Source organism: Monodelphis domestica, chromosome 7 (genome assembly GCF_027887165.1).
Source record: "Monodelphis domestica isolate mMonDom1 chromosome 7, mMonDom1.pri, whole genome shotgun sequence".
NCBI classification, from domain to species: domain Eukaryota; kingdom Metazoa; phylum Chordata; class Mammalia; order Didelphimorphia; family Didelphidae; genus Monodelphis; species Monodelphis domestica.
Window position 1 is genome coordinate 57,664,527 of NC_077233.1, and position 22,165 is coordinate 57,686,691.

General features: G+C 39.6%; 1 long non-coding RNA gene across 2 annotated transcripts in view; it reads left to right on the forward strand.

Moving 5' to 3' along the window:
- Positions 1-22,165, forward strand: part of LOC103102527 (uncharacterized) — a 77,277-nt gene that overhangs the window by 40,208 nt on the left and 14,904 nt on the right. For both annotated transcript variants that reach the window (XR_008913432.1, XR_008913431.1), the window contains exon 3: positions 17,326-17,503. This is a non-coding gene — a long non-coding RNA (uncharacterized LOC103102527). The remainder of the gene's footprint in view (positions 1-17,325; positions 17,504-22,165) is intronic.

Sequence of the window (22,165 nt, forward strand, 5' to 3'; positions counted from 1 at the left end):
GCTTTTAGAGCAGGCTGCCACCTGAAGGAGTTCATGGTCACTCCCTACCAGACAACACATCAGAAGGCAAAATCTGAAGCTCTTTATTACTCTGGCTTATGGCCAGTCATATGGCCAAAATGAGGGTGCTGGGATCTCAGATCAATTTAATTTAATCATCCATGCCTAGGGGGAAGAGAAGCAGTGACACAAATTCCCTCCAACCAATAGATAATCCCCAAATCAGCCTTGTCTGCTTTGAGAAAGGCTTCTAGAATTTCTTCCTGCAGGAAAAAGGCATTCCTAACTTTATTTTGCAAAGGGAATTTGCCCTTTCTTACTCTTAAATTTTTTTTAAACATTCTTTTCTTTTAAAATTTTGAGTTCCAAACACCTTAGTTAGGGCAGCATGATGGTGGGTAAGAAATCGTTGACCTCTTTTTGGCAGAGTCTGAAATTACCTGTATGAAAGAAATATGCTTGGTTAATGGCTCCCGCCATCTTTAACCTCCAATGTGGCATCACATTGTAAGATCATTAGACTCTGAGTCAGGAGACTTGGGTTCAAGTCCAGGTCTTTGAAGATGAGAGCTTGTATTGAGGCAGTAGCAATGGGAATAGAATGGAGAAGATGGATGTGAGAGCAGTTGCAGAGATTATATCTTGGATAATGAAAACTTTTAGGTAATTTTCGGACAATGACAACTCAGTGACACTGATCTCATAGATATGTTCATTCCTTCCATTGGTGTAGACTATGATCAATGCAACCTGCTCAACTTAGAGGTACTCTTAACCATAAGTTTGCCACAGAGGATTCATACCAGGGGCCATCCTACTTTTCTCTTGATGTCACAAACAAATTAAGGCCTCCTTTGCTGACCATTGGTTATGTCCTTCCTCCTCTCCCCCATACATGTTTTTAATGACGTCTTATATTTTACTCCTCTTTCCAAATTCCCCATTTGTAGTTTTCAGCCTGCTCAAACCTACCATGTACATTTCCCATTTACATCCTGTAGAGTTATCAGCAAATGTGATAAACTTCCTTGGGATGTAAGGAGTTCCCAGGCACTAGAGAGATCAAATAGAGGTTGGGTCATCATCAGAGGGAAAAACTAAGGTAAAGAGAATAAATGACTTGTGTAGGACCACAAAAGTAGTGTCAAATTCAACCCCACACCTTTCAGACTCCCTAGAGAGCATTCAGTCCACTATTCAATCAAGGCCCACTTTAGCCAAGGAACTTCAACCATCTGTCCATGCCTGGGATATAGTCTTCGAAGATGTGTTTGGGAATGTGTAGCAAAGTCTCGCAGTTCCTGGTTGCCCCAGGAAGCATCAGTACCCATGACTATGGTTGTTGTTATGTCATCTGTTGTGCTCTGAACATGATGAAGGGCAGATGGGAGACCAGGAATTAATTTCCTTCCTGTCCTGGAACTTTTCCTCTGGGTAACAGGGGAGGCTGAGCTACAACAAACATCAGCTAACCCCCCCCCCCCAAGGGAATGGGGCCTCTCAAAGCAAAGACTTACCCCTTGTGCTTGCAGCCCCTTCCCCTTTCCCAGACCTTCCAGTGGACCAATGGAATGGTCCATGCTTCTTTTCTCATAGTAATAGGATGTATTTGTGTAGAGCAAAGCCCTTTGCAGGAGATCTCATTTGATTGGGGGAGTGAGGTGCTATTATTTTCCACATTGGGTAGATGAGAAACCAGAGGCTGAAAGCCCAGCCCAGGCTCACACAGCTAGTAATTGTCTGAGGCAGGTTTCAAACTCAGGTCTTCCTGATTGCAGTTCCAGCTCTCTGCCCAAGTGAACCTCCTTCTCCTTAAGGACATAGTTGTAGCCTCATTGTCTCTTCCGTATTAAGGATCAGGGCTAACTGTACCATTTTTATTCTTTCTTTTTTTCTTTTTTGACAATGGTCAGTCTCCATGGCTCCAAAGCAAGGAGATGGACAGGTTATAAAAGACCTTTACTCCAGTTTTAGGAGCTGTAAACTTATACAAGAGTGTCTCTTTTACTGCAGCATCCCTTCCTTAGCTGACACACTGTCTTGGAACCAGAGGAGGGGAATCAGGGGTCAGTTCTCAGTTTGGCCATTTACTATGACCTTCAGTGAGTTGCATCTTTCTGTGACTCAGTTTCCCTCCTTCAGAAAGAGGGGTTTGGACTAGATAATCTGGCAACTCTGACATTCCGTGATTTTGACTTAACTCTGCTGCTGTTCTCTTCCCCAGCTGACAGCCTGACTCTGCTTTCTACTTGCCTGCAACAACCCACTATTCTCCCTTACCACTCTGATGTGTCCTATTTGATTTCCTGGCCAGGGCTCTTAGCCTTTCATCGATCTGAACATCTCATCCTGGCTCTGCTAACTCCATCCTGCCTCAATGCCATCCATACCCTGGCAGCCAGGTGGTACAATGGATAGAGAGCTGGCTTGGAGCCAGAAAGTCCTGAGTTCAAAGCCTGCCTCAGACATTTATTGATTGTGGCTTTATGAATCTGGTGTAAGTTATCTAATCTCTCTGAGCCTCAGTTTGCTTATCTGTAAAATGGGAATAATAATGGCACCTACTCAGGGTTATTGTAAGTATCAAATAAAGATGGCATAAGTAAAGGGCTTTATAAGTCTTAATGCATGGCATTAATTGCTCGGTATTATTATTATCCCAAGGTGACATTAGTAAGGGTGAATACATTTTGATTTTAGTTCCTATTCCTTGGGCACACTCACACTAATCAGTATCCCTCTCTGGACCTTTCTCTTTTCTTTTGCAGGATGGGGGAGCCCAGTTTTTTGGGGGGGGATATGTGTGAGCTCTCACACAAGGAGCCATCTTTTACAAGGCATCCTTCTTTGTACCTGGGAGATAGCAATGAAGGCCTGGTAAAGGAGCAGGAGGGAGATGGGCTATGGGACCACAAACTGAAAAGGACTTGAAAGGCTATCGAGTCCAGCCCTTTTATTTTAGATATGAAGAACCTGAGGTACAGGCTCTTGTTCAGTTGTTTTTCAGTTGTGTTTGACTCTTCATGACCCCATTTAGAATTTTCTTGGCAAAGAAAAAAGACTAGTTTGACATTTTCTTCTCTGCTCATTTGACAGATAAGAAAACAGAGGCAAGTAGGGTTAAACGACTTGTCCAGAGTCACATAGTAAGTATCTGAGGCTAGATTTGAACTCAAGACTTCCTGACTTCTGGACATGGAGTGCTATCCACTGTGCCATCTAACTGTGCTGAAAATGGAAGAACCAGGATATGAACCCAGGGCTTCTGACTCTGAAGCTGGCATTCTTTTTCCTACATTAATCACAATGGTTTGTAATCAAGACATGTAGGTTGGTACCCTGGCTCTTCTCTGTCTTTTCTTCTCCTACGTCCCTGGGTGTCATCTTCCTCAGCTGTATGAGGAGTGGGGATTGACTGACTGATCTTTAAGGTGTCTTCTACTTCTAAATTTTATGAGCTTGTGAGTTCATGTCAAAATCCTGTCCTAAGGAAGGGATGCCTTCTCTCTCCCATGCAAGAGAGTGAGCATAGAGGAGCTGATTGGGAGAAACCTGCTGGGAACTCCCACCCTGGTCATCTCTGGAACTTGACTCCACTGGCAGGGCTTCCTGGAAACTTATGATGCTCCCATTGGCCCAAGGAGAAGCATTTTTCATTAGCATTCCTATAGTGGGTAAGAGTGGGAGTAGGGGACAGAGAAATCTACCTCATAAGATGTAAGAACAAATAGATGTCAAAAGGAAAACAAAAACAACCCAACCCTTTGCATTCTCTCTCTTCACCTAATCTTCCTCCATCTTGTAGAAGGTAGCCATGGATTCCTAACCGATAGTAGAGACTGTGTCAGCTTCCACTGGTACAAACATAAAAATAAAAATCATCCCAAAGTAGCTAGGGGCAGTGGATGGAGAGCCATGCTTGGAGATAGTAGGAACTGGGTTCAAATCTGACCTCAGATACTTCCCAGCTTTGTGACCCCGAGCAAGTCAATTAACTCCTATTGCCTAGCCCTTACTGCTTTTCTGCCTTGGAACCAATTCACAGTATTGATTCTAAGACAGAAGGTAATATGGGTTTAAAAAAAAGTTTACATTCAAGAGAAGATTGGGACAACACATACATACATATATGGGTCAATGTAAGATATTTATAAAATGAAGAAAGATGCTAATAGCTCAGAGATTAGGAAAGCCTTAATTTGGAACTGGGACTTCTTACCTTGTTGGTGTCATGGAATCCTTGGCAGGATGATGAAGCCCACAGAACCCTTCTCAGAGTATTCATTGTCCCACGTGTACAAATAAAGGATATGCCAAATTTTAGTTAGATGTTAGGAGAAATATAGATGTGGCTTTTTTCCCTCCATCCAAGTTCATGGACCCCTGAGATCTATCCATGGAACCCAGATTAAGAATTCTTGATTAAGAAGTGACTTTTGAGATGAGTCTGAAAGGAAGCTAGGGATTTTAAGGAGTATAGACAAGGAGGGTGTGCATAATAGGTATGAGGGATAGCTTGTACAAAGGGATGAGCTGACAAATGGAAATGAGGAATAGTAAGGACAGTTTGGCTGGACTACAGTCTACTAAGGTAGGAGTAACATGGAATAAGATTGGAAAGGCAGCTCTAAGCTTCCTTTTGGCAAAGTGACCCTTTTCAAATCCTATCCCATTTTGTGTCCCCCACCTCTTACTATTATATCCCCCTTGAACAGAACAAACACTAGTTGGGAACTCAAGGCTCTATGGTCCAAGATGCCATTAATAGCCAAGTTCTTAGACCTCTCTGGGCCTCAGTTTATCCATCTGCCAAATGGACAAGATAATTCTTTTTTTAAAGCAAATATATTTGTTTTGTTTAAACAGCATTTTAAAATTTAGAATATTTTCCCATGGTTACATCATTGGTGATCCCCATCCCTTCCCTCCTGCCTCCTGGAGTTGACAAGCAATTCAACTAGGTTATATGTATATCATTGTTCAAAACCTATTTCCATGTTATTCATATTTTCAGTAGAGTAATCCTTTAACATCAAAACCCTAATCTCTATCAAACGACATGATCGATCAGATGTTTTCCTTCTGCATTTCTGTTGCCACAGTTCTTTCTCTGGATGTGGATAACGTTCTGACAAGATAAGTCTTGTTAGTGTTTAGATAAACTGGGGTACTGAACCATCTATTAGCCACTGGTTGTGTCTTGACCACTGGCTTGCTGAGTATCCTATTAATGAGACTATTGCCAGTCTTCTAAACTTTGGAGTAGTTTTGAAGATATAGGAACTGAGGTCCAGAGTGGGTGAATTAATAATGAGTTATTGACTGATCTGAGATGAAATCTCCTGACCCTTATTCTAATTATTTATTTATTTTTTTCAATTACATATAAACAAAAAATGTTAACATTAGTTTTTTAAAAATCTGAGTTCCAAATTCTCTCCCTCCTTCCCATCCCACTCCCCTCCCTGAGAAGGCAAGCAATTTGATATAGATTATATATGTACAAACAGGAAAAACATTTCTGTCTTAGCCCTGTTCCAAATGAAAATGCAAACAAGCAAAAAAAACAAGAATAATATAGAATAAAAATGTATACTTCAATCTGTATTCAGACTCAATCAGTTCTTTCTCTGGAACTGGGTAGCAGTTTTCAGTATAAATCTTTCAGAATTATCTTAGATCATTTTATTTATCAGAATAGCTAAATCATAAGCAGTTGATTATCATATGATATTGCTATTACTGTATATACTGTTTTTCTGGTTCTGCTCAATTCACTTTGCATCAGCTTCATATAAGTCTTTCCAGGTTTCTCTGAAATCATTCCATCACAGTCACATCCCAAAGCTTCTTTAGCCATTCCCCACTTGATCGGCATACCCTTGATTTCTGATTCTTTGCCACCACAAAAAGAGCTGCTATAAATATTATTATGCAAATAGGTTCTTTTCTTTTTCTTTCATCTCTTTGGGATAAAGAGTAGTAGTGGCATTTCTGGGTCAAAGGGTATGTATTCTTTGATCATAGCTCCAAATTGCTTTCTAGAATGATTGGATCAATTCATAATTCTACCAATAATGCATTAGTGTCCCAATTTTTCCACATTCTCTTCAAAATTATTTTCCTTTACTGTCATATTGGCCAATCTGATAGGTGTTAGGTGTTATCGCAGAGTTTTTTAAATTTGCATTTTTCTAAACAGTAGTGATTTAAAGCATTATTTCATATTTAGAGAGCTTTGATTTCTTCTTCTGAAAATGACTACTCATATATCTTGACCATTTATCACTTGGGGAATGACTTGTGTTGTTATAAATTTGACTCAATTCTCTTTATATTTGAAAAATGAGGTCTTTATCAGGGAAACTTGCTGCATATTTCCCCCAGGTTCCTGCTTTCCTTCTAATCTTGGCTGCATTGGTTCTGTTTGTGTAAAACCTTTCTGATGCAATTAGAATTATCCATTTTACATACTGTAATGATCTCTGTTGTTTGGTCATAAACTCTTCCCTAATCCATAAATATGCCAGGTAAAATATTCCACGTTCCCCTAATTTGCCTAGGATATCAACCTTTATGTCTAAGTCACATTCTCGTGTTGATGTTATCTTGATATATGGTGTGAGATACTGATGTAACAACGTTTCTGCCAAACTGCATTCTAGTTTTCCCAGAAATTTTTGTCAAATAGTGATTTCTGCCTCCAAATCTTGAATTTGTTAAACACTAAATAAATAACTAGTCATTTACTACTGTGTATTGTGTACCTAATCTATTCCACTGATCTACCACTCTATTTCTTAGTCATTACTGTAAAAAAAATAGACTCGAATACAGGACTACAATTCCCATGAGCCTTTGCTCCACTTCCCCAGAATGCCTTGTAATCTCACCTGGGCCGAGATCGAGAAGGTATTTAAGCTGATTCAAAGGCTTTTGAGGGTCTCTTGGCTCTTGGACTTCCATTTTGGGGCAGGCATGGCTTTTTTTCATAATGTAGGTGAGGTTGTGTCTAGGCCACTCTATGGCCTGGACACGTGTTTCTTATCCTGTATTTTCTTTAATCCTTAATCTTCAATAAACCTCCAAAAAAAATATAATACTCCTTGCAGAGAGAAACTAATTTCTACCTGCTTCAGATGCCTCAGTCTCCCCATCTCCCCTAAATTTTAACTGTTACATTACTATTGCCTTGATGATTATTACTTTGTAATTCAGTTTGATATCTGGTACTGCTAGAACACTTTTCTTCACATTTCCCCTTGCCCCGTTTATTCCCTTGATATTCTTGACCTTTTGTTCTTTCAGATGATTTTTTTTTAGTTCTCTAAAATAATTGTTGGTAATTTGATTGGCATGGCATTGAAAAAGTAAACTAATTTAGGTAGAATTGTGATTTTATTATATTAACTCAGCCTACCCATGCACAATGAATATTTCTCTATTTGTAAAGGTCTAGCTTTATTTCTATAGAAAGGCATTTTGCAATTGTGTTCATTTTTCTTGGCAGGCAGACTCCCAGATATTTTATGTTGTCTGCAGTTATTTCAAAGGGAGTTTCTCTTCCTATCTCTTTTTGCTGGACTTTGTTAATAATATATAGACATGCTGATGATTTGTGGGGGGTTGTTTTCTATCCTGCAACTTAATCTAATCTTTATCTTTCTTTATCTTTCATCTTAGTCTGCTTCTTTGTCAAAGAGGGACAATAATTCCTTCAATCTCTCCCCCAAATAGCATAGTAAGGATCATATGAACCAATGTACCCAGAGAATTATGTCTACTCCTTGAGATCAGGGACTGTGTTCTCTTTTGTGTTTGCATCTCAGGCAGTATGGTACTTCTCAAAGAGCAACTGTTTTTTTTTTTAAGCTTCTCTTAAAGTAAATTCATTTGAAAAGCACTTTGCAATGCAATGAGAATGCAAAGGACTCCTGTGAAAATATGTAAAGCTTTTGGAGGTAATGGGGATTTGAGTCATGAGGGACCACCCTTTGCAAGGGAAGAGATAATATCAGATATCAGATAGTTGAGATATATAATATATACAGCCATATTCATAGACACACACACATACATATATAAATATGTTTGTATGTATATCCACATATATATCTTGATATCCATTGATCTATCTATCTGTCGATCTATCTGTCTATCTAGTCAGTCTCTGTGTCTCTCTCTCTGTCTCTCTCCCTCCTTCTCTTTGTTTCTTTCTTTGTTTCTATCTATCTATCTATCTATCTATCTATCTATCTATCTATCTATCTATCTATCTATCTATCTATCTATCTATCTATCTGGTCAGTCTGTCTGTCTATCTATCTATCTATTTGTCAGTCAGTCTGTCTGTCTATCTATCTATCTGTCTGGTCTGTCTGTCTAACTATCTGTCTGGTCTGTCTCTCTGTCTGTCTGTTTCTCTCTCTCTCTGTCTGTCTGTCTTTCTATCCATCTATCTCCTTCAGTATCTATCTATCTGTCTGTCTGTCTGTCTGTCTGTCTGTCTGTCTGTCTGTCTGTCTGGTCTGTCTCTCTGTCTATCTGTGAGTCAGTCAATCTGCCTGTTTGTCTGTCTATAACTTGAACCTTTGGCTTCAAGATGTGACTTTACTCCTGAGTTTGCCCTTCTACTTCTGTTTCACTCAAACTAAGAGTAGAGTGAGTTTATGATCCCTGAGCAGAGGCTAGATGGGAGCCCAGGCCAGCAGGCATCCAGAGGACCTTGAAGTCAATGCAGGATTTCAGGTTTCTCCTCTTTCTGAGGGACTAGCCTGTGTGTGGACTATTGAGAAAGGGCATATTATTTTAAGTGGAGTCTCTTATAATAATCATAATATAGCATTTACATAGTGCTTTAAGGTTTTCAAAGCACTTTCCATATAGTATCTTTTCCCATCTAAGACACAATACATATAATATATCCCGGGCACACAACAGCTCTGAGGGATCGAGGTTCTATTATTATCTTCATTGTCCAGATGAGGCATCTGAGGTTCAGAGTCACATGCCCAGAGTCACACAGTTAGTAAGTGCCTGAGGCAGGACTTGAACAAATTCAGGTTGTACTGACACTAATTCTAGTGATCTATCTCCTGCATAACCTAATGCCAAGAACCATTCAATATCCAACATATCCCCTCTTTCTGGACTGCCCCTGCTATGGCAGAAATCAAAAGAAAGGCTTTGACCAATCACAGAATCACAGAATGTTGGAACTTGAAAGGAGGGAGCTTAGAGATCACTCTGCCCAATTCCTTAATTTTCTAGGGGAGGACTCTGAGGCCCAAAGAAAAACAGATTCACCAATAATCATCTGGGTAGTAGCTGAAACCAGACTAGAGGCCAGGTCGGAATTCCAGTCCAATGTGCTCATCACAACACTATATTGCCTCCCCATCACTAGAGTGAAATTTACAGTCAGAGACAGAGCACTATGCATCCTTGGCTGGTACCCTGGGGGTGAGGGGATATCAGAACACAACTGTCAACCTCGAGCAGGGAGATGCTAATCTTTATGGACTGCAAGATATTAAAGGACGACTTGATATTAGCAGCATATTATTTAATCTAGTGGGGAAAGTGTTGGCAGTTACATCCCCCGCCTGCCTTTGGAAAAAGTACACCACAGGGAGATTTATAATCAAGCAGAGGCAAAACTGTGTCAGCTGCAAAAAAAATCACAATGGCTTCAGCCTCTCTTCTTCTCTCCCCCCAGGCTCTCTAGCCACAATGGGGCAACATGGGGAGTAGGCATGTCTGTCGTCAATACTCTTCTGCCCTTCTTCTCATGCCCTCTTCCTTGCCTCAAATGGCTGGCCGGAGCTCAGAATCGCTAGGATGCCTCACTGACCAGCATTCCTCTTCTTGATGCCTCCCCTTGCAATTACACTAACTGTCTCCCATGCCTGGTACACACAACTCCTCACCTCTGCATCTTGGAATCCCCAGGTCCCTTCAAGACTCCACTCAAATGATATAAATCTTTCCTGATCCCTCCCTTCCCCCATCCTCACCATCAGTTAGAATTGCTTTCTTTCTCCCCTGCTACAGAAAATACCTTTTGTTGCTGTTGTTCATTTTTATTTATTTGTTTGTGTGGGGTTTTTTTGTGGATATTTTACAAATTGAGAATCAGCACTGTGGATTGAGTTGTCACAGATATGTTGTCCTCTGACATGCAATGGGCATGTTACCTTTGGCAAATCACTCCTCTCTGCTCCCTAGATAACTTTTCTTAAAACCCTTACCTTATCTTTCTTTTTAACCCTATGTACTGTTTCTAAGGCAGAATCGCTGTAAGGGCTAGGTAATGGGAATTAAGTGACTTGCCTAGGGTCACACAGCTAAGAAGTGTCTGAGGCCAGATTTGATCACAGGACCTCCCATCTCCAAGTCTGGCTTTCTATCCACTCAGTCACCTAGCTGCCTCCTTAACTTTTTAGGATTAAGTTTGAGAGAACGAGCTGGTCTATACTAGAAGGGGAAGGTGACCACTCCTTGTATTGAAGAAATCAGAGTATTAAAAAAGATGTATGTATGTGTGTGTATGCATGTCTGTCTGTACATATGGATGGGTCCCCATGTATTCTTTCCAAAGAAATTGTAAGAGCCCCAAGGATATGAACTGCTTAACTTTTTCATATCCCAGAGACCTAGCATATAGTGGACAATTAATAAATGCTTTTAGACTGATTGAAAACTTTACTACTAATAAATGCTTATTGTAGGCTGGATCTGTCTCAAGCTGGTCTGATCCTTCAGAATGGTATCCATCCATCCATCCATCCATCCATCCATCCATCCATCCATCCATCCATTCATCCATCTATATCTATCTATCTATCTATCTATCTATCTATCTATCTATCTATCTATCTATCTATCTATCTATCTATCTATCTCTTTATGTATTTGTTATAACTGAAATGAAATGAAACCCTCTGGAGACCATCTCAGGGCTAACAAAAGGAGGCTTACTTAACCATAGCAGGGAAAGGATATTCAATGAGAATATAGCATTAATTCAATTGGCTGCAGCTTGCCTCCTTCTGTGTAGACCATGCTGGTTCAGAAGCCTGAGTAATCATGGATTGAGTCTTCATTTGATAGTCTTGTATTTAGGTCAGCAGGAAGTTATCCTAGGGTCTCTAGGATGGTTTTATACTTTTTAAGGAAAAACTAGCCTAGCTTGCCCACGCTTGTTGAATTGGATTTTATTGAATTCCTTATGCCTCTTCCCTCTCACCATTACACACAGAAGGAACCTCAAAACTATGCTCAATGAGACTCAGAATAGTCTGGGGCCAGTTCTTATCAGTATCAATTAGTTTAGAATAGGCTGATCAGAGTGGACCAACTTTCTGAGTTGGTCCACAAAAAAGGCTAACAAGGAGCTAGGAAGGAATTAGAAAGGTAGCCTAGTAGGGTTGGCAAAGAATTTCAAGTTTGCATGCCCAAACTACACCTTTAAGCTGCCTATGAGGCCCCCTACCCCCACCCCTTTACCCCAGAGAGTGGAGGGAGGAAGTGTTCACTTTGGGCAGCTCAACAGAGGGACAGGGCGTGCAAAAAATGTCCTCAGACACTGAGAAGTGGGGGAATGGAGCAGCTCCCTGAGTGCCAGCTCAGCATGTGTGCCAATACTTCACCAACTCTGGCCTAGAGTATAACATACAAGTAGCAGAAACAGACCTACTTTTAAAAATAAATTAAAAAATTAAATCAGTGCACATATTTTTAATGAAATAAAGTACCTTTCTTCATGACACGTGGCACATATTCTATGAGAAGTCAAAGAGGATGCATTACAGCAAAAGCTCAAAGCCAGCAATAGACAGTAATATACAATGAAGGAGTATTTAAAATGTGGAGAGGGTGGAGAATCATGGACATCTACAGTCTCTAAACCTTGCTTAGGGTGCACTTAATTCTTAATTCACTGCTGGATTATTAGGGACCCTACCCACCAAGAATCCAACTTTTCCCAGATACATAGAAGGCAGGTCTGACTTTCCTAAATCATGTCTGAAATGGCATCTCAGAAGGAAATACTTGTATTTGCACACAACAGGGAAAACCTGGTCTGACACTGTAGGAATGGAGTTCCTTGGGGTACCAAGTCCTACTTAGGCTCTGTTATCATCAAAGCAGTGACTCAAAATTCATCAGAACTGCCCTGCTGATGAAGGTGGGAGTCCATGCCAGGTGAGGACCCATCATAAATGAACATTTCCCACAGGTGTTTTAAATCAAGCCTGTGTCCACTCTGATTTTACAGACTTTTCTTCTGGCCCTTCTAAGTTGTCATAGGTTGGTAAATGTTTCCTTCTGACCTTTTTGGGGGCTCTGATGCTCCAAAATTTGATTTGAGGCATTATCTTAAAAGTGTTTGGAGAGGATGTTAGGAGATTTCAGCTAGATCCTAACTTCTGCTCCACCATCTTGGCTCCTGATTTTCTAAAAACAAAGCAAAACAAAACAAAAATAATGTTTGTGCTGGCTGTCACCCATACCTATAATATTCTCCCTTCTCACCTCTACCCTGGTTTTTTCCTGGCCCATTTCAAGACACAGCTCAAATCCCACTTTACTAAAAAAGTTTTTTCCAGGCTCTTCTCCATGATTTCCCTCCCATCTCCCCACCCTACTAATGTCCTTTCCCTTGGAGATTACCTCTCCTTGATGTTGTTTGTATCTTGTACATATGTAGTTATTTCTATATTGTCACCACCATTTTAGGGTAGGGACCATGTTGTTCCCTTTCTTTGTATCTCCATTACTTAGCAGTAGACAGTGCACCAACCTAGAGTCAGGAATACTTGAGTTCAAATCCAGTCTCAGACACTTACTAGCTATGTGACCATAGGCAAGTCACTTGACCCTGTTTGCTTTTGTTTCCACATCTGTAAAATGAAGCAGAAGGAAGTAGCAAAGTATTCTGGGATCTTTGCCAAGAAAACCCCAAATTAGAGCCATAAAGAATCAGACATGACTGAAGTGACCCAGCAACAACAAATCACTTATCCTTTCTGAGATATAGGCAACTCTCCAGGTCTTATCTAATAAGTATATAGTATATATAGATAGATAGGTAATAGACAATTTAAATTTTTTTAAATAATATTTTTCTCCTATTACAAGCAAAACAATTTGCAATTCATTTTTTTAAGTTTTGAGTTCCAAATTCTTTTCCTTCTTCTGACCCTCCCTCCCTTTTCTGCCCTCCCCACTCCCTAAAATGGTAAACAATCTGATATAGATTTTACATGTGTAATCATGTAACTATTAGTCATTCTGTGGAAGAGATCTCAAATGAAAGAAGAAGAAGAAGGAGGAGGAGGAGAAGAAAGAAAGAAAGAAAGAAAGAAGAAAGAAAGAAAGAAAGAAAGAAAGAAAGAAAGAAAAGAAAGAAAGAAAGAAAGAAAGAAAGAAAGAAAGAAAGAAAGAAAGAAAGAAAGAAAGAAAGAAAGAAAGAAAGAAAGAAAGAAAGAAAGAAAGAAAGAAAGAAAGAAAGAAAGAAAGAAAGACAGGAAGAAAGAAAGACAGGAAAGAAAGAAAGAAAGAAAGAAAGAAAGAAAGAAAGAAAGAGAGAGAGAGAGAGAAAGAAGAAAGAAAGAGAAAGAAAGAAAGAAAGAAAAAGGAAGACAGACAGAAAGAAAAAGGAAGACAGACAGACAGAAAGAAAGAAAGAAAGAAAGAAAGAAAAAAAGAAAGAAAAAGAGAGAGAGAGAAAGGAAAGAAAGAAAGAAAGAAAGAGAGAGAGAAAGAAAGACAGACAGGAAGAAGAAGAAAGAAGAAAGAAAGAAAGAAAGAAAGAAAGAAAGAAAGAAAGAAAGAAAGAAAGAAAGAAAGAAAGAAGAAAGAAAGAAGAGAAAGAAAGAAAGAAGAGAAGAAAGAAAGAAAGAAAGAAAGAAAGAAAGAAAGAAAGAAAGAAAGAAAGAAAAGAAAGAAAGAAAGAAAGAAAGAAAGAAAGAAAGAAAGAAAGAAGAAAGAAAGAAAGAAAGGAAGAAGAAAGAAAGAAATGAAGGAAGAAAGAAAGAAAGGAAGGAAGGAAGAAAGAAAGAAAGAAAGAAAGAAAGGAAGAAAGAAAGAAAGAAAGAAAGAAAGAAAGAAAGAAAAGAAAGAAAGAAAGAAAGAAAGAAAGAAAGAAAGAAAGAAAGAAAGAAAGAAAGAAAGAAAGAAAGAAAGAAAGAAAGAAAGATTCCATCAGCTCTTCCTTGGAGGGCAGATAGCATTTTTCATAATGAGTCTCTGGGAATGGGTATAAACCATTTCCAATTTGCATTAGTAAACGAGTTCCCAGAGCTCTGAAATCATAGATCCTTGCCATAATGTGACATTGACATTTTTTCTTATGAGAAAACCATTATCTGTTTACATTGCACATATAAACTCTAGGGTCCCCAGTGGGTGACATCTCAATGGAGTCTCCTTAGGAATAACTTTTGGACTTCTAGCAAGCAGATGTTCTCACCTCTGGATGTGGTCCCTTTTAGATCTGAAAGTTTATAATTGCATGAAGGTGACAGCCCCTGATGGTGACACTCAAGATCTGTTGGAATCTCCCCTCTGTCAGAGAGGCTACAGCCTGGGGATCTGAAGACTTTGAGATTTAAAATGGTGGTTCCAGGAGGCAGCTGGGTGACTCAATGGATTGAGTCAGTCCTAGAGATGAGAGGTCCTAGGTTCAAATCTGACCTCAGGCACTTCCTAGCTAGGTGACCCTGAGCAAGTCACTTACCACTCTTCTGTCATGGAACCAATACACAGTACTGATTCTAAGACAGAAGGTAAGGATTTTTAAAAATGGTGGTTCCAAGTTCCAGCCTTCTTTCTTAGCTTGTTTGGTGTCTCTGAAACTCCTCCTTGGAGTCATATGATCTTGCCCAGTTTTTTCAATGCCATCTTCTCTCCATCCCCATCAGTATGAGAGGAAGGGAACTCAGAGAAATGGGTAATAAAACTCAACAATGATTGCACCTTTCCCTCAGGGTACCCAAGGCAGGAGAGAGGAGATTATTGAACATATTGGGTCAGACACAGCCTATGGCAGCCCTCATAAAATTCCCATCAACTACAGCATGGTAGGATAAGGGGGAAAGATTTTAATAAGGCCTAGCAGTTTTGCCTTAGACTAGCTTTCAGCAAAGTGCTTCTCTCAATTGGAATGGCCCAGGCCCCAAATTGTCAAATCCTCTAGGCTTGTCTTCTTGCTATCATCCTCATTTTCCCTTTTCTCCTCTCAGTTCAACCCTCTTCTTCTTCAGTGGTACCCCATGTCTCATACCCTCACCCCTTTCTTCCCACTCCCTAAATCCCAACTTCCCATATCATAGAAATCAATTGAATGGGACTTTAGGGATCATCATTTTTATAATGAGAAAACTGAAGCTTACAGAGGCAAAATAACTGGCCCAAAGCTGCACAGTGAGTTAGCAGCAGAAATAGAACTAGTAGATTATTCCAGTGTTCTCTCTCCTATGCAAGCCCTCAGACGTTTCATGGTAAGATCATAGATTTAGGGCTGAAAGAAACCTCTGAGGTCATCTAATACAGTGCCTTCATTTTACAAATGAGATCCAAAGAGGTTGTGACTTGTCCAGTGCCACTCAATGAGTGGCAAACCCATGATTTCATCTCAGTCTCTGACACCAGTTCTAAACATCAGTTCCTTTCTCTGCCTCTAATCCAGTGGTATCTGTTGAGGATAAATGATAGCTGAAAGTGGGGGTATCTCCTGGAAGCTCTGGTATTTTAGCAGGAAGATCTTAAGTTAAAGGAATGGATCTTTAATGGATGAATTCTAGGAACTGGTCTTTACCTCTAAGCTACCACTCAAGGTAAGGTGGGCTCTGCCTGTGCCAGTTGGATAATGATCCTGCCAGCTCTGCTTTCTCCCTCCTCCTCTTTAGAGCACGGTCAGAGAACCTCCAAGTGTAGGCACCAAGATCTCCAGACTATGCACTGGAGAAAGCTTCAATCTTAGGAAGGACTGAAGTGCCCAATGCCATAACCTGGGACAAAGCCCTGTTTGCCCTGTTCTAGTGGGTTTTTTTGCTTCAAACCTATCTATAGGGAGAGCCATTTTCCCCATTTCCCCAGTCTGTGACCTTATCAGCCAGTCAGGGTATGATGGCCTCCAGCACCTATCAAGTAGGAGCTAATTAGGATTTTTTAAAAATGGGGCAAAAGCTTTTGATGGTTTCCACCCTTTCCACAAGGAACAGACTAGTATTGGAGTAGGAGGAAGAATGGATAGTGGGGTAGCCACCTTAATATGTGGAGGTGGGGAGTAACTTCAGAATCCCAGACCCTGGTTGACTCTAGGAGGCTCAAGTACTTCCATAGTCTGAACCTGCCCACAGAGAGGGCATATCAAAGCCCAAGCTTGAGTTGCTCCAGAGATAAATTATATATCTGTGGGGCTACTTCTTGCCAAGGAGAGAGGGCCCCTGGCATCAGCCTTCTCCAGATAGGGGACGTTGTCTCTCTCAATGGGCAGACAATAACTGTTGGCCTTTCAGGGAATTGCTAGTAGAGGGAGAGGGCAGGGCTGAAATTGAATAAGAGCTTTCAGAAAGAAGGCTTTGAGGAACCACTTCCCTGCCTTCTATTTAGCTTCTGGGGTCAGTTGTATTAAGAGAAAGGGCAGACTATCCTACCTCCTTTCTGCTGACCTGTGACACTTGCTCTCTTACTGTCTCTTGAGCCTGTCTTCTCCCTCATCCCCTACAGGGCATTGCCAGAAGAAAATCTGAAATGTAGAGACGCAAGGTCTTCTTCAGACTACCCAGAAGATCAAACTTTGCTTCCAAGGAGCACACAACTTCTTACCAACCATGTCAGCACCTGGGACAGAGGGCCACTTTCCCAGTTAATCCATCAATCAATAAACACTTTTAAGTACCTACTATGTGCCAGGCACTGTGCTAAGTAGTTTTACTACCTAGAAAAGATGAGAAGATAAGATAAAGAACATAAAATTAGGCCAGATCTTAATACAAAATTCCCAGAAGCTTTACTTGAATGCCATTAGTAGGCATACTGAGGAGAATAGATTCCAGAATGTGATAAGAAGTTTCAGGTTGTAGGTACCATTTTTTGTTCTTTTATAGAAATGATGGGAGAAAAATGATTGCTGCTTGGGTATCTTCAGACATAGAAGGACTTAATAAGTAACTTATCTGCTTGATTAGTGAAATATCTGGGGTCAATCCCACAGTTCATTCCTTATTTCCTCCTGGGTCTCATTTGATCATGTTTCTGGGAGAGAAAAAAGGTCTTGACCAGATCCCAGCTCAGACTTATTTTGTTCTGTTTCAGGTGGAGCTAGTCCTTGGCAAACTTGTGAAAGAGATGGTTTATCCTTGGCACTTCCCACCATTGTTTCTCTATGTGATGGAAGCAACATGAAATTGTGAGCTGATCACTGAGGGTAAAAGTCGGGAGTCTAGCTACTAGTCCTTGTCCTGCATCCAATGAACTAGCTACATGATCTTAGGTAAATCATTTCCTATTTCCTGAGTTTTTGCTTCTATAAAGAAAGAAGTTAGACTAGATGATCTCTAAGAGGCATTCTCATTCCAATAGTCTGTAGTTCTTTTAACTATTTTCAACTCAACTTACTCAGAGACATCCTTGGGTCTTGTAGGAACACAATGTATTTTGGGGAAAGAATTTACATTTTGAAAGAAGAATCCAGGAAGAGGCGTCTTACAAGCAGCTTAATTGAAAGCCATGAATCTGTCAGAATCATAGACTATGTACATACCCTTTGATCCTCTAATACCACTATTAGGTCTGTATCCCAAAGAGATTTAAAAAGGGGAAACTGACCTATTTGTACAAAAATATTTAGAGCAGCTCTCTGTGTTGTCAAAGAATTAGAAATTGATGGGCTGTCCAACAGTTGGGGAATGGCTGAACAAATCGGGGTATATAATGGTGATTGAACACTATTGTGCTGTAAGAGATGATGAACAGGATAATTCAGAAAGAGCGGGGAATGCCTACATGAACTGATGCAGAGTGAAATAAGCAAAACCAAGAGAGCATTGTATGCAGTTATAGCAATATTGTATGATGATCAACTGTGAAAGATTTAGCTACTCTCAGCAATCCAATGATCCAGGACAATTCTGAAGGACTTATGACAAAGAATGTTATCCACCTCCAGAGAAAGAACTATTGCAGTAGGAATTCAGACCAAAGCAGACTATTTTTCACTTTAATTTTTTGTGCTTTTATGTGGAGGTTTTGGTTTTATATGAGTATTCTTATAATGATAACCAATGTGGAAGTACATTTTAATTGATAATACGTATATAATCCAGATCAAATTGCTTACCATCTCGGGAAGGGAGGAGAAAAAGAGAGGGAAGGAGGCAATTTGGATCTTATAATTTTGGAAGATGTGTTGAAAATTGTTATTACATGTAATTGGGGAAATAAAATATGAAAAAAAGAAACATAGGCTGTTAGAGTTGGATTTGACCTTAAAATATCAATGGATAAAAATGATCAATGGATCATATTGGAAAGAATCTTAGAGATCATTTAGCCCAGTTCTTTCATTTTGTAAAAGGAAACTGAAGACGAGAGGAGAAGTGATTTCTTCAAGGTTGAATATCTTTTGTGAGATATTGGGTAATGTTGGCATTTTAGGCATCATGCAAGTAAGCAATAGTGATACCATGGCCAGATATGGGAAGAGAGGTGTAGGAAGTTGTGCATGCTCCTTCCATAAGACTGTATGGACAGCTGCCTTTTCCAAGATGGACATGTTTCACTGTTTTCTGCAAGGAGACTAAGAAAAATTGTATGTAGGGAAAAGGCTGGGAAGAAAGAGGGGGAACAGAAGAAGAAGGGTGGGAAGACAAGAGAAAGGAACCTATCAAGGTGTTCATGAGGCAAGGACAGTGAGGACTCAAGAATTGAAGAGCAGCAACTGAGATCCTTGGTGAGACAAATAGGTATGATCAATCAGTAATCTGTCAGCAGTTCTCTAAGGTAGACGACCACCAGAGCTACTGGTACGTATGACTGAGGACCAAAGCTCTGGCTCTCAGTGAGTATGGAGAACAAGGAGAGTTTTGGAATGAGCAGTCTTTAAAGTATGTAATGCTGTGTTTTGTACCACAGCCAAATAAATTTTATCTATGTTTAAAGCACAGTCTGTTCACCCTCCCATAAAAGTAAGTAAAAGACCTTTGTGGAATATCTAATCTGAGTTATTGGGGAGAATAATGTTCTTTTAAAAATAATAAAAAAAACTTCAAGGTGAAAAACAAAGAAAAAATAGATATGGAGAATCTTGAGGACTTCTGACCTATATTAGTAGATTTCAGGCTGATGAATGTGATACAGAGGAGAAAGGAAGGAAGGAAGAAGGAATCCTGAATATATGGAAGTAAGAATGAAATGATGGAAGGTCTTCCATTGTGGAAGGGTAAAAGGTAGCTTCACTCCAAGAAATGATGATGATAATTAAAAAGAAGCATTTATATAATGGTCCAAGGTTTTCAAAGTGAAGTACAGGTTTTCTTCTTTCATCCTCAGAACAATCCTGTGAGATGGGTTCTGTTCTCATTCTCAGCTTATGAATGAGAAAACTAAAGCAGACAGCTGAAATCACTTTCCCAGGGTCACACAGCTAAGTGAGTGTCAAGGTAGAACTTGAAGTTGGGTTTTCCAAACTTGTAAAGTGTCACAGAGGCTATTAGGAAATAGATCATCCAATAAGAAGCAAAAGAAGCCAAGATGAGTAGCTGACTGACAACTCCCTCCTGAGAGGGAGTTCCTTACCTTGATAAACAATGGAGAGTTCTACTCCTTTCCCAAATTAAGTCTCCTCTGAAGGATAGAAAGCCAGCCTCCAGCTAAAATTGTCAACCCTAATAGAAACCACTCCCAGTGAATCACACCATACAAATGGTGCTTCCAAAATCAAGACAACACTCTGAGGTCCTGGGAAAGAAACTGAATATATTAAAGGCAAAGTTGGGGTCTTCACTAGTCAAAGGAAAGGGCTTCAGAAGAGAGAAAATTTTGGAACATGAAAAATTATTTAACCTGGTATTTGAGGAGAAGCGAGGTGGTTCAGTAGATAGAGAGCCAGGCCTGGAGACAGGAATACTCATCTTCATGAATTCAAATCTGGCTTCAGACCTTGGGTAAGTCACTTAACTCTGTTTGCCTCAGTTTATCCATCTGTAAAGTGATTTGGAGAAGGGAATGGCAAAACAATCCATGATCTCTACCAAGAAAATCCCAAATAGGGTCACCTAGAGTTAGATACAACTGAAATAACTAAATGACAACGCAATGGGTTATCAAAACAGCATAACCTTCATGCAAACTATAGTGGATACCACAAGCTATCAGAAGACACTGACAGTTTTATATTCATGATAAGACAGAACTTATTTATTTTCATGAAGCTATTATTATTTGATTTTTTGTGATTTGCACTATTTTTACTTCATCCTACAAGTCCTTGAAGCTATATGATATGGATGGTTGTGTTTTACCTTCACAAAGAGTAACTTCGTTTTGTTTTGATAAACATTCTGTTCCGAAGTTGTCACTTTAACATAAGACCCTACAGTATGACGAAAGCTTCAAAAACTTTCCCAGACAATTTTCACAAGAGTATATTCAAGCTGGACTTTTTTGTGTCAAACTGGGATGCTTAGTTGATAAAAAGTAATCTCTTTTGGGGCACCCATCCTTCAAAGTCAGTCAACAAGCATGTATTCAATAACTACATTGTACTAAGTACACAGACTACCAAGGAAGATAAAAGAGTCCCTAGTGCTGTTTGAATAATTTCAAATAAAAATATTGTTTTTAATATATCTGATCACTAAACACAATATAAAGTGACTCGGTTTATTTGCTTTGACGTATAAAAACATGCTATAAACTGCTTGCACAAAAGGAGGAATAAGGCTATCCAAAAACAAATCAGAAATCTTTCATGGATATAATTGTGATGGGGATTGGAATGATCTCCATGTCCTCCCTCTCCCTCTCCCTTTCCCTCTCCCTCCTTTCCTTTCTGGGGCGGAGAGAAGATCAGCGACTTCAATGAGACAGCAGTAAGGTCTTGGTGACTTCAAATCCAGTTCTCTATCTGCTTCATTGAATCACTGCTCTTTAGGCATCCAGGTGGTACAATGGATAGAGTGCTGAGTTTGGAGTCAAATTTGGCCACATGAATATAAGAATAAATATGACTCTGGGTAAGTCGTTTAGTCTCTATTTGCCTTAGTTTTCTCAACTGTAAAATGGCACAATAACAGTATTTACCCCTAAGGGTTTATATGAGAATTAAATGAGATTCTATTTGTAAAGCACTTAATATAGTGACTGGCATATAGTAAGGTCTTTAAAAAAAAATCCTTACCTTCAGACTTAGAATCAATACTAAGTCTTGGTTCCAAGATGGAAGAGTGGTAAGAGCTTGGTAGTTGGAGTTAAGTGACTTGCCCGGGGTCACACAATTAAGATTGTCTGATGCCAGATTTGAACCCAGGAACTCCCTTCTCTATCTCATGAGCTACCTAACTGCCCCATAAGGTCTTTAGAAATAGATATTTCCTCCCTTACTTCAATATTAAATCAAATGGTCTCTAAAGGAGTGGTCTACAGATCAGTGTTTGGTTATTGATTTATTAATTAATAGTTTTAAATATCTTGGACAAAGTATATTAAATAATTTGCAGATGATACCAAGCTGGGAGGGATAGCTAACATCCTGGATGACACATCAAGGGATCTTAAAAGAAAGATCTTGACATGCTGGGACACTGGGCCTGAAACTAAGACGATGAAATTTATTGAGGATATTTTACATGTGGGTTAAAGATTTCAGTTTCACAAGTCTGAGATGGTGGTGATTGTTTTAAAAATCCTCCTTCTGAAAAAAGATTGGAGGGTTTTTAAGGTCTAGAAGCTCAGTGTGAGTCTCCAGTGTGATCTGGAAGCCAAAAATTTTCATGTGTTCTTTGTCTGTGTATTGAGAGAGGGCTCTTATCAACAACATGAAAAATGGTCATCCCATTGTACTTTGGCTTTGTTGGGCCATCTTTGGAATACTTGATTTTGTTCTGGATATCACATCTTTATACATTGTTTTTTAATTTTAAAAAAATCTTACCTT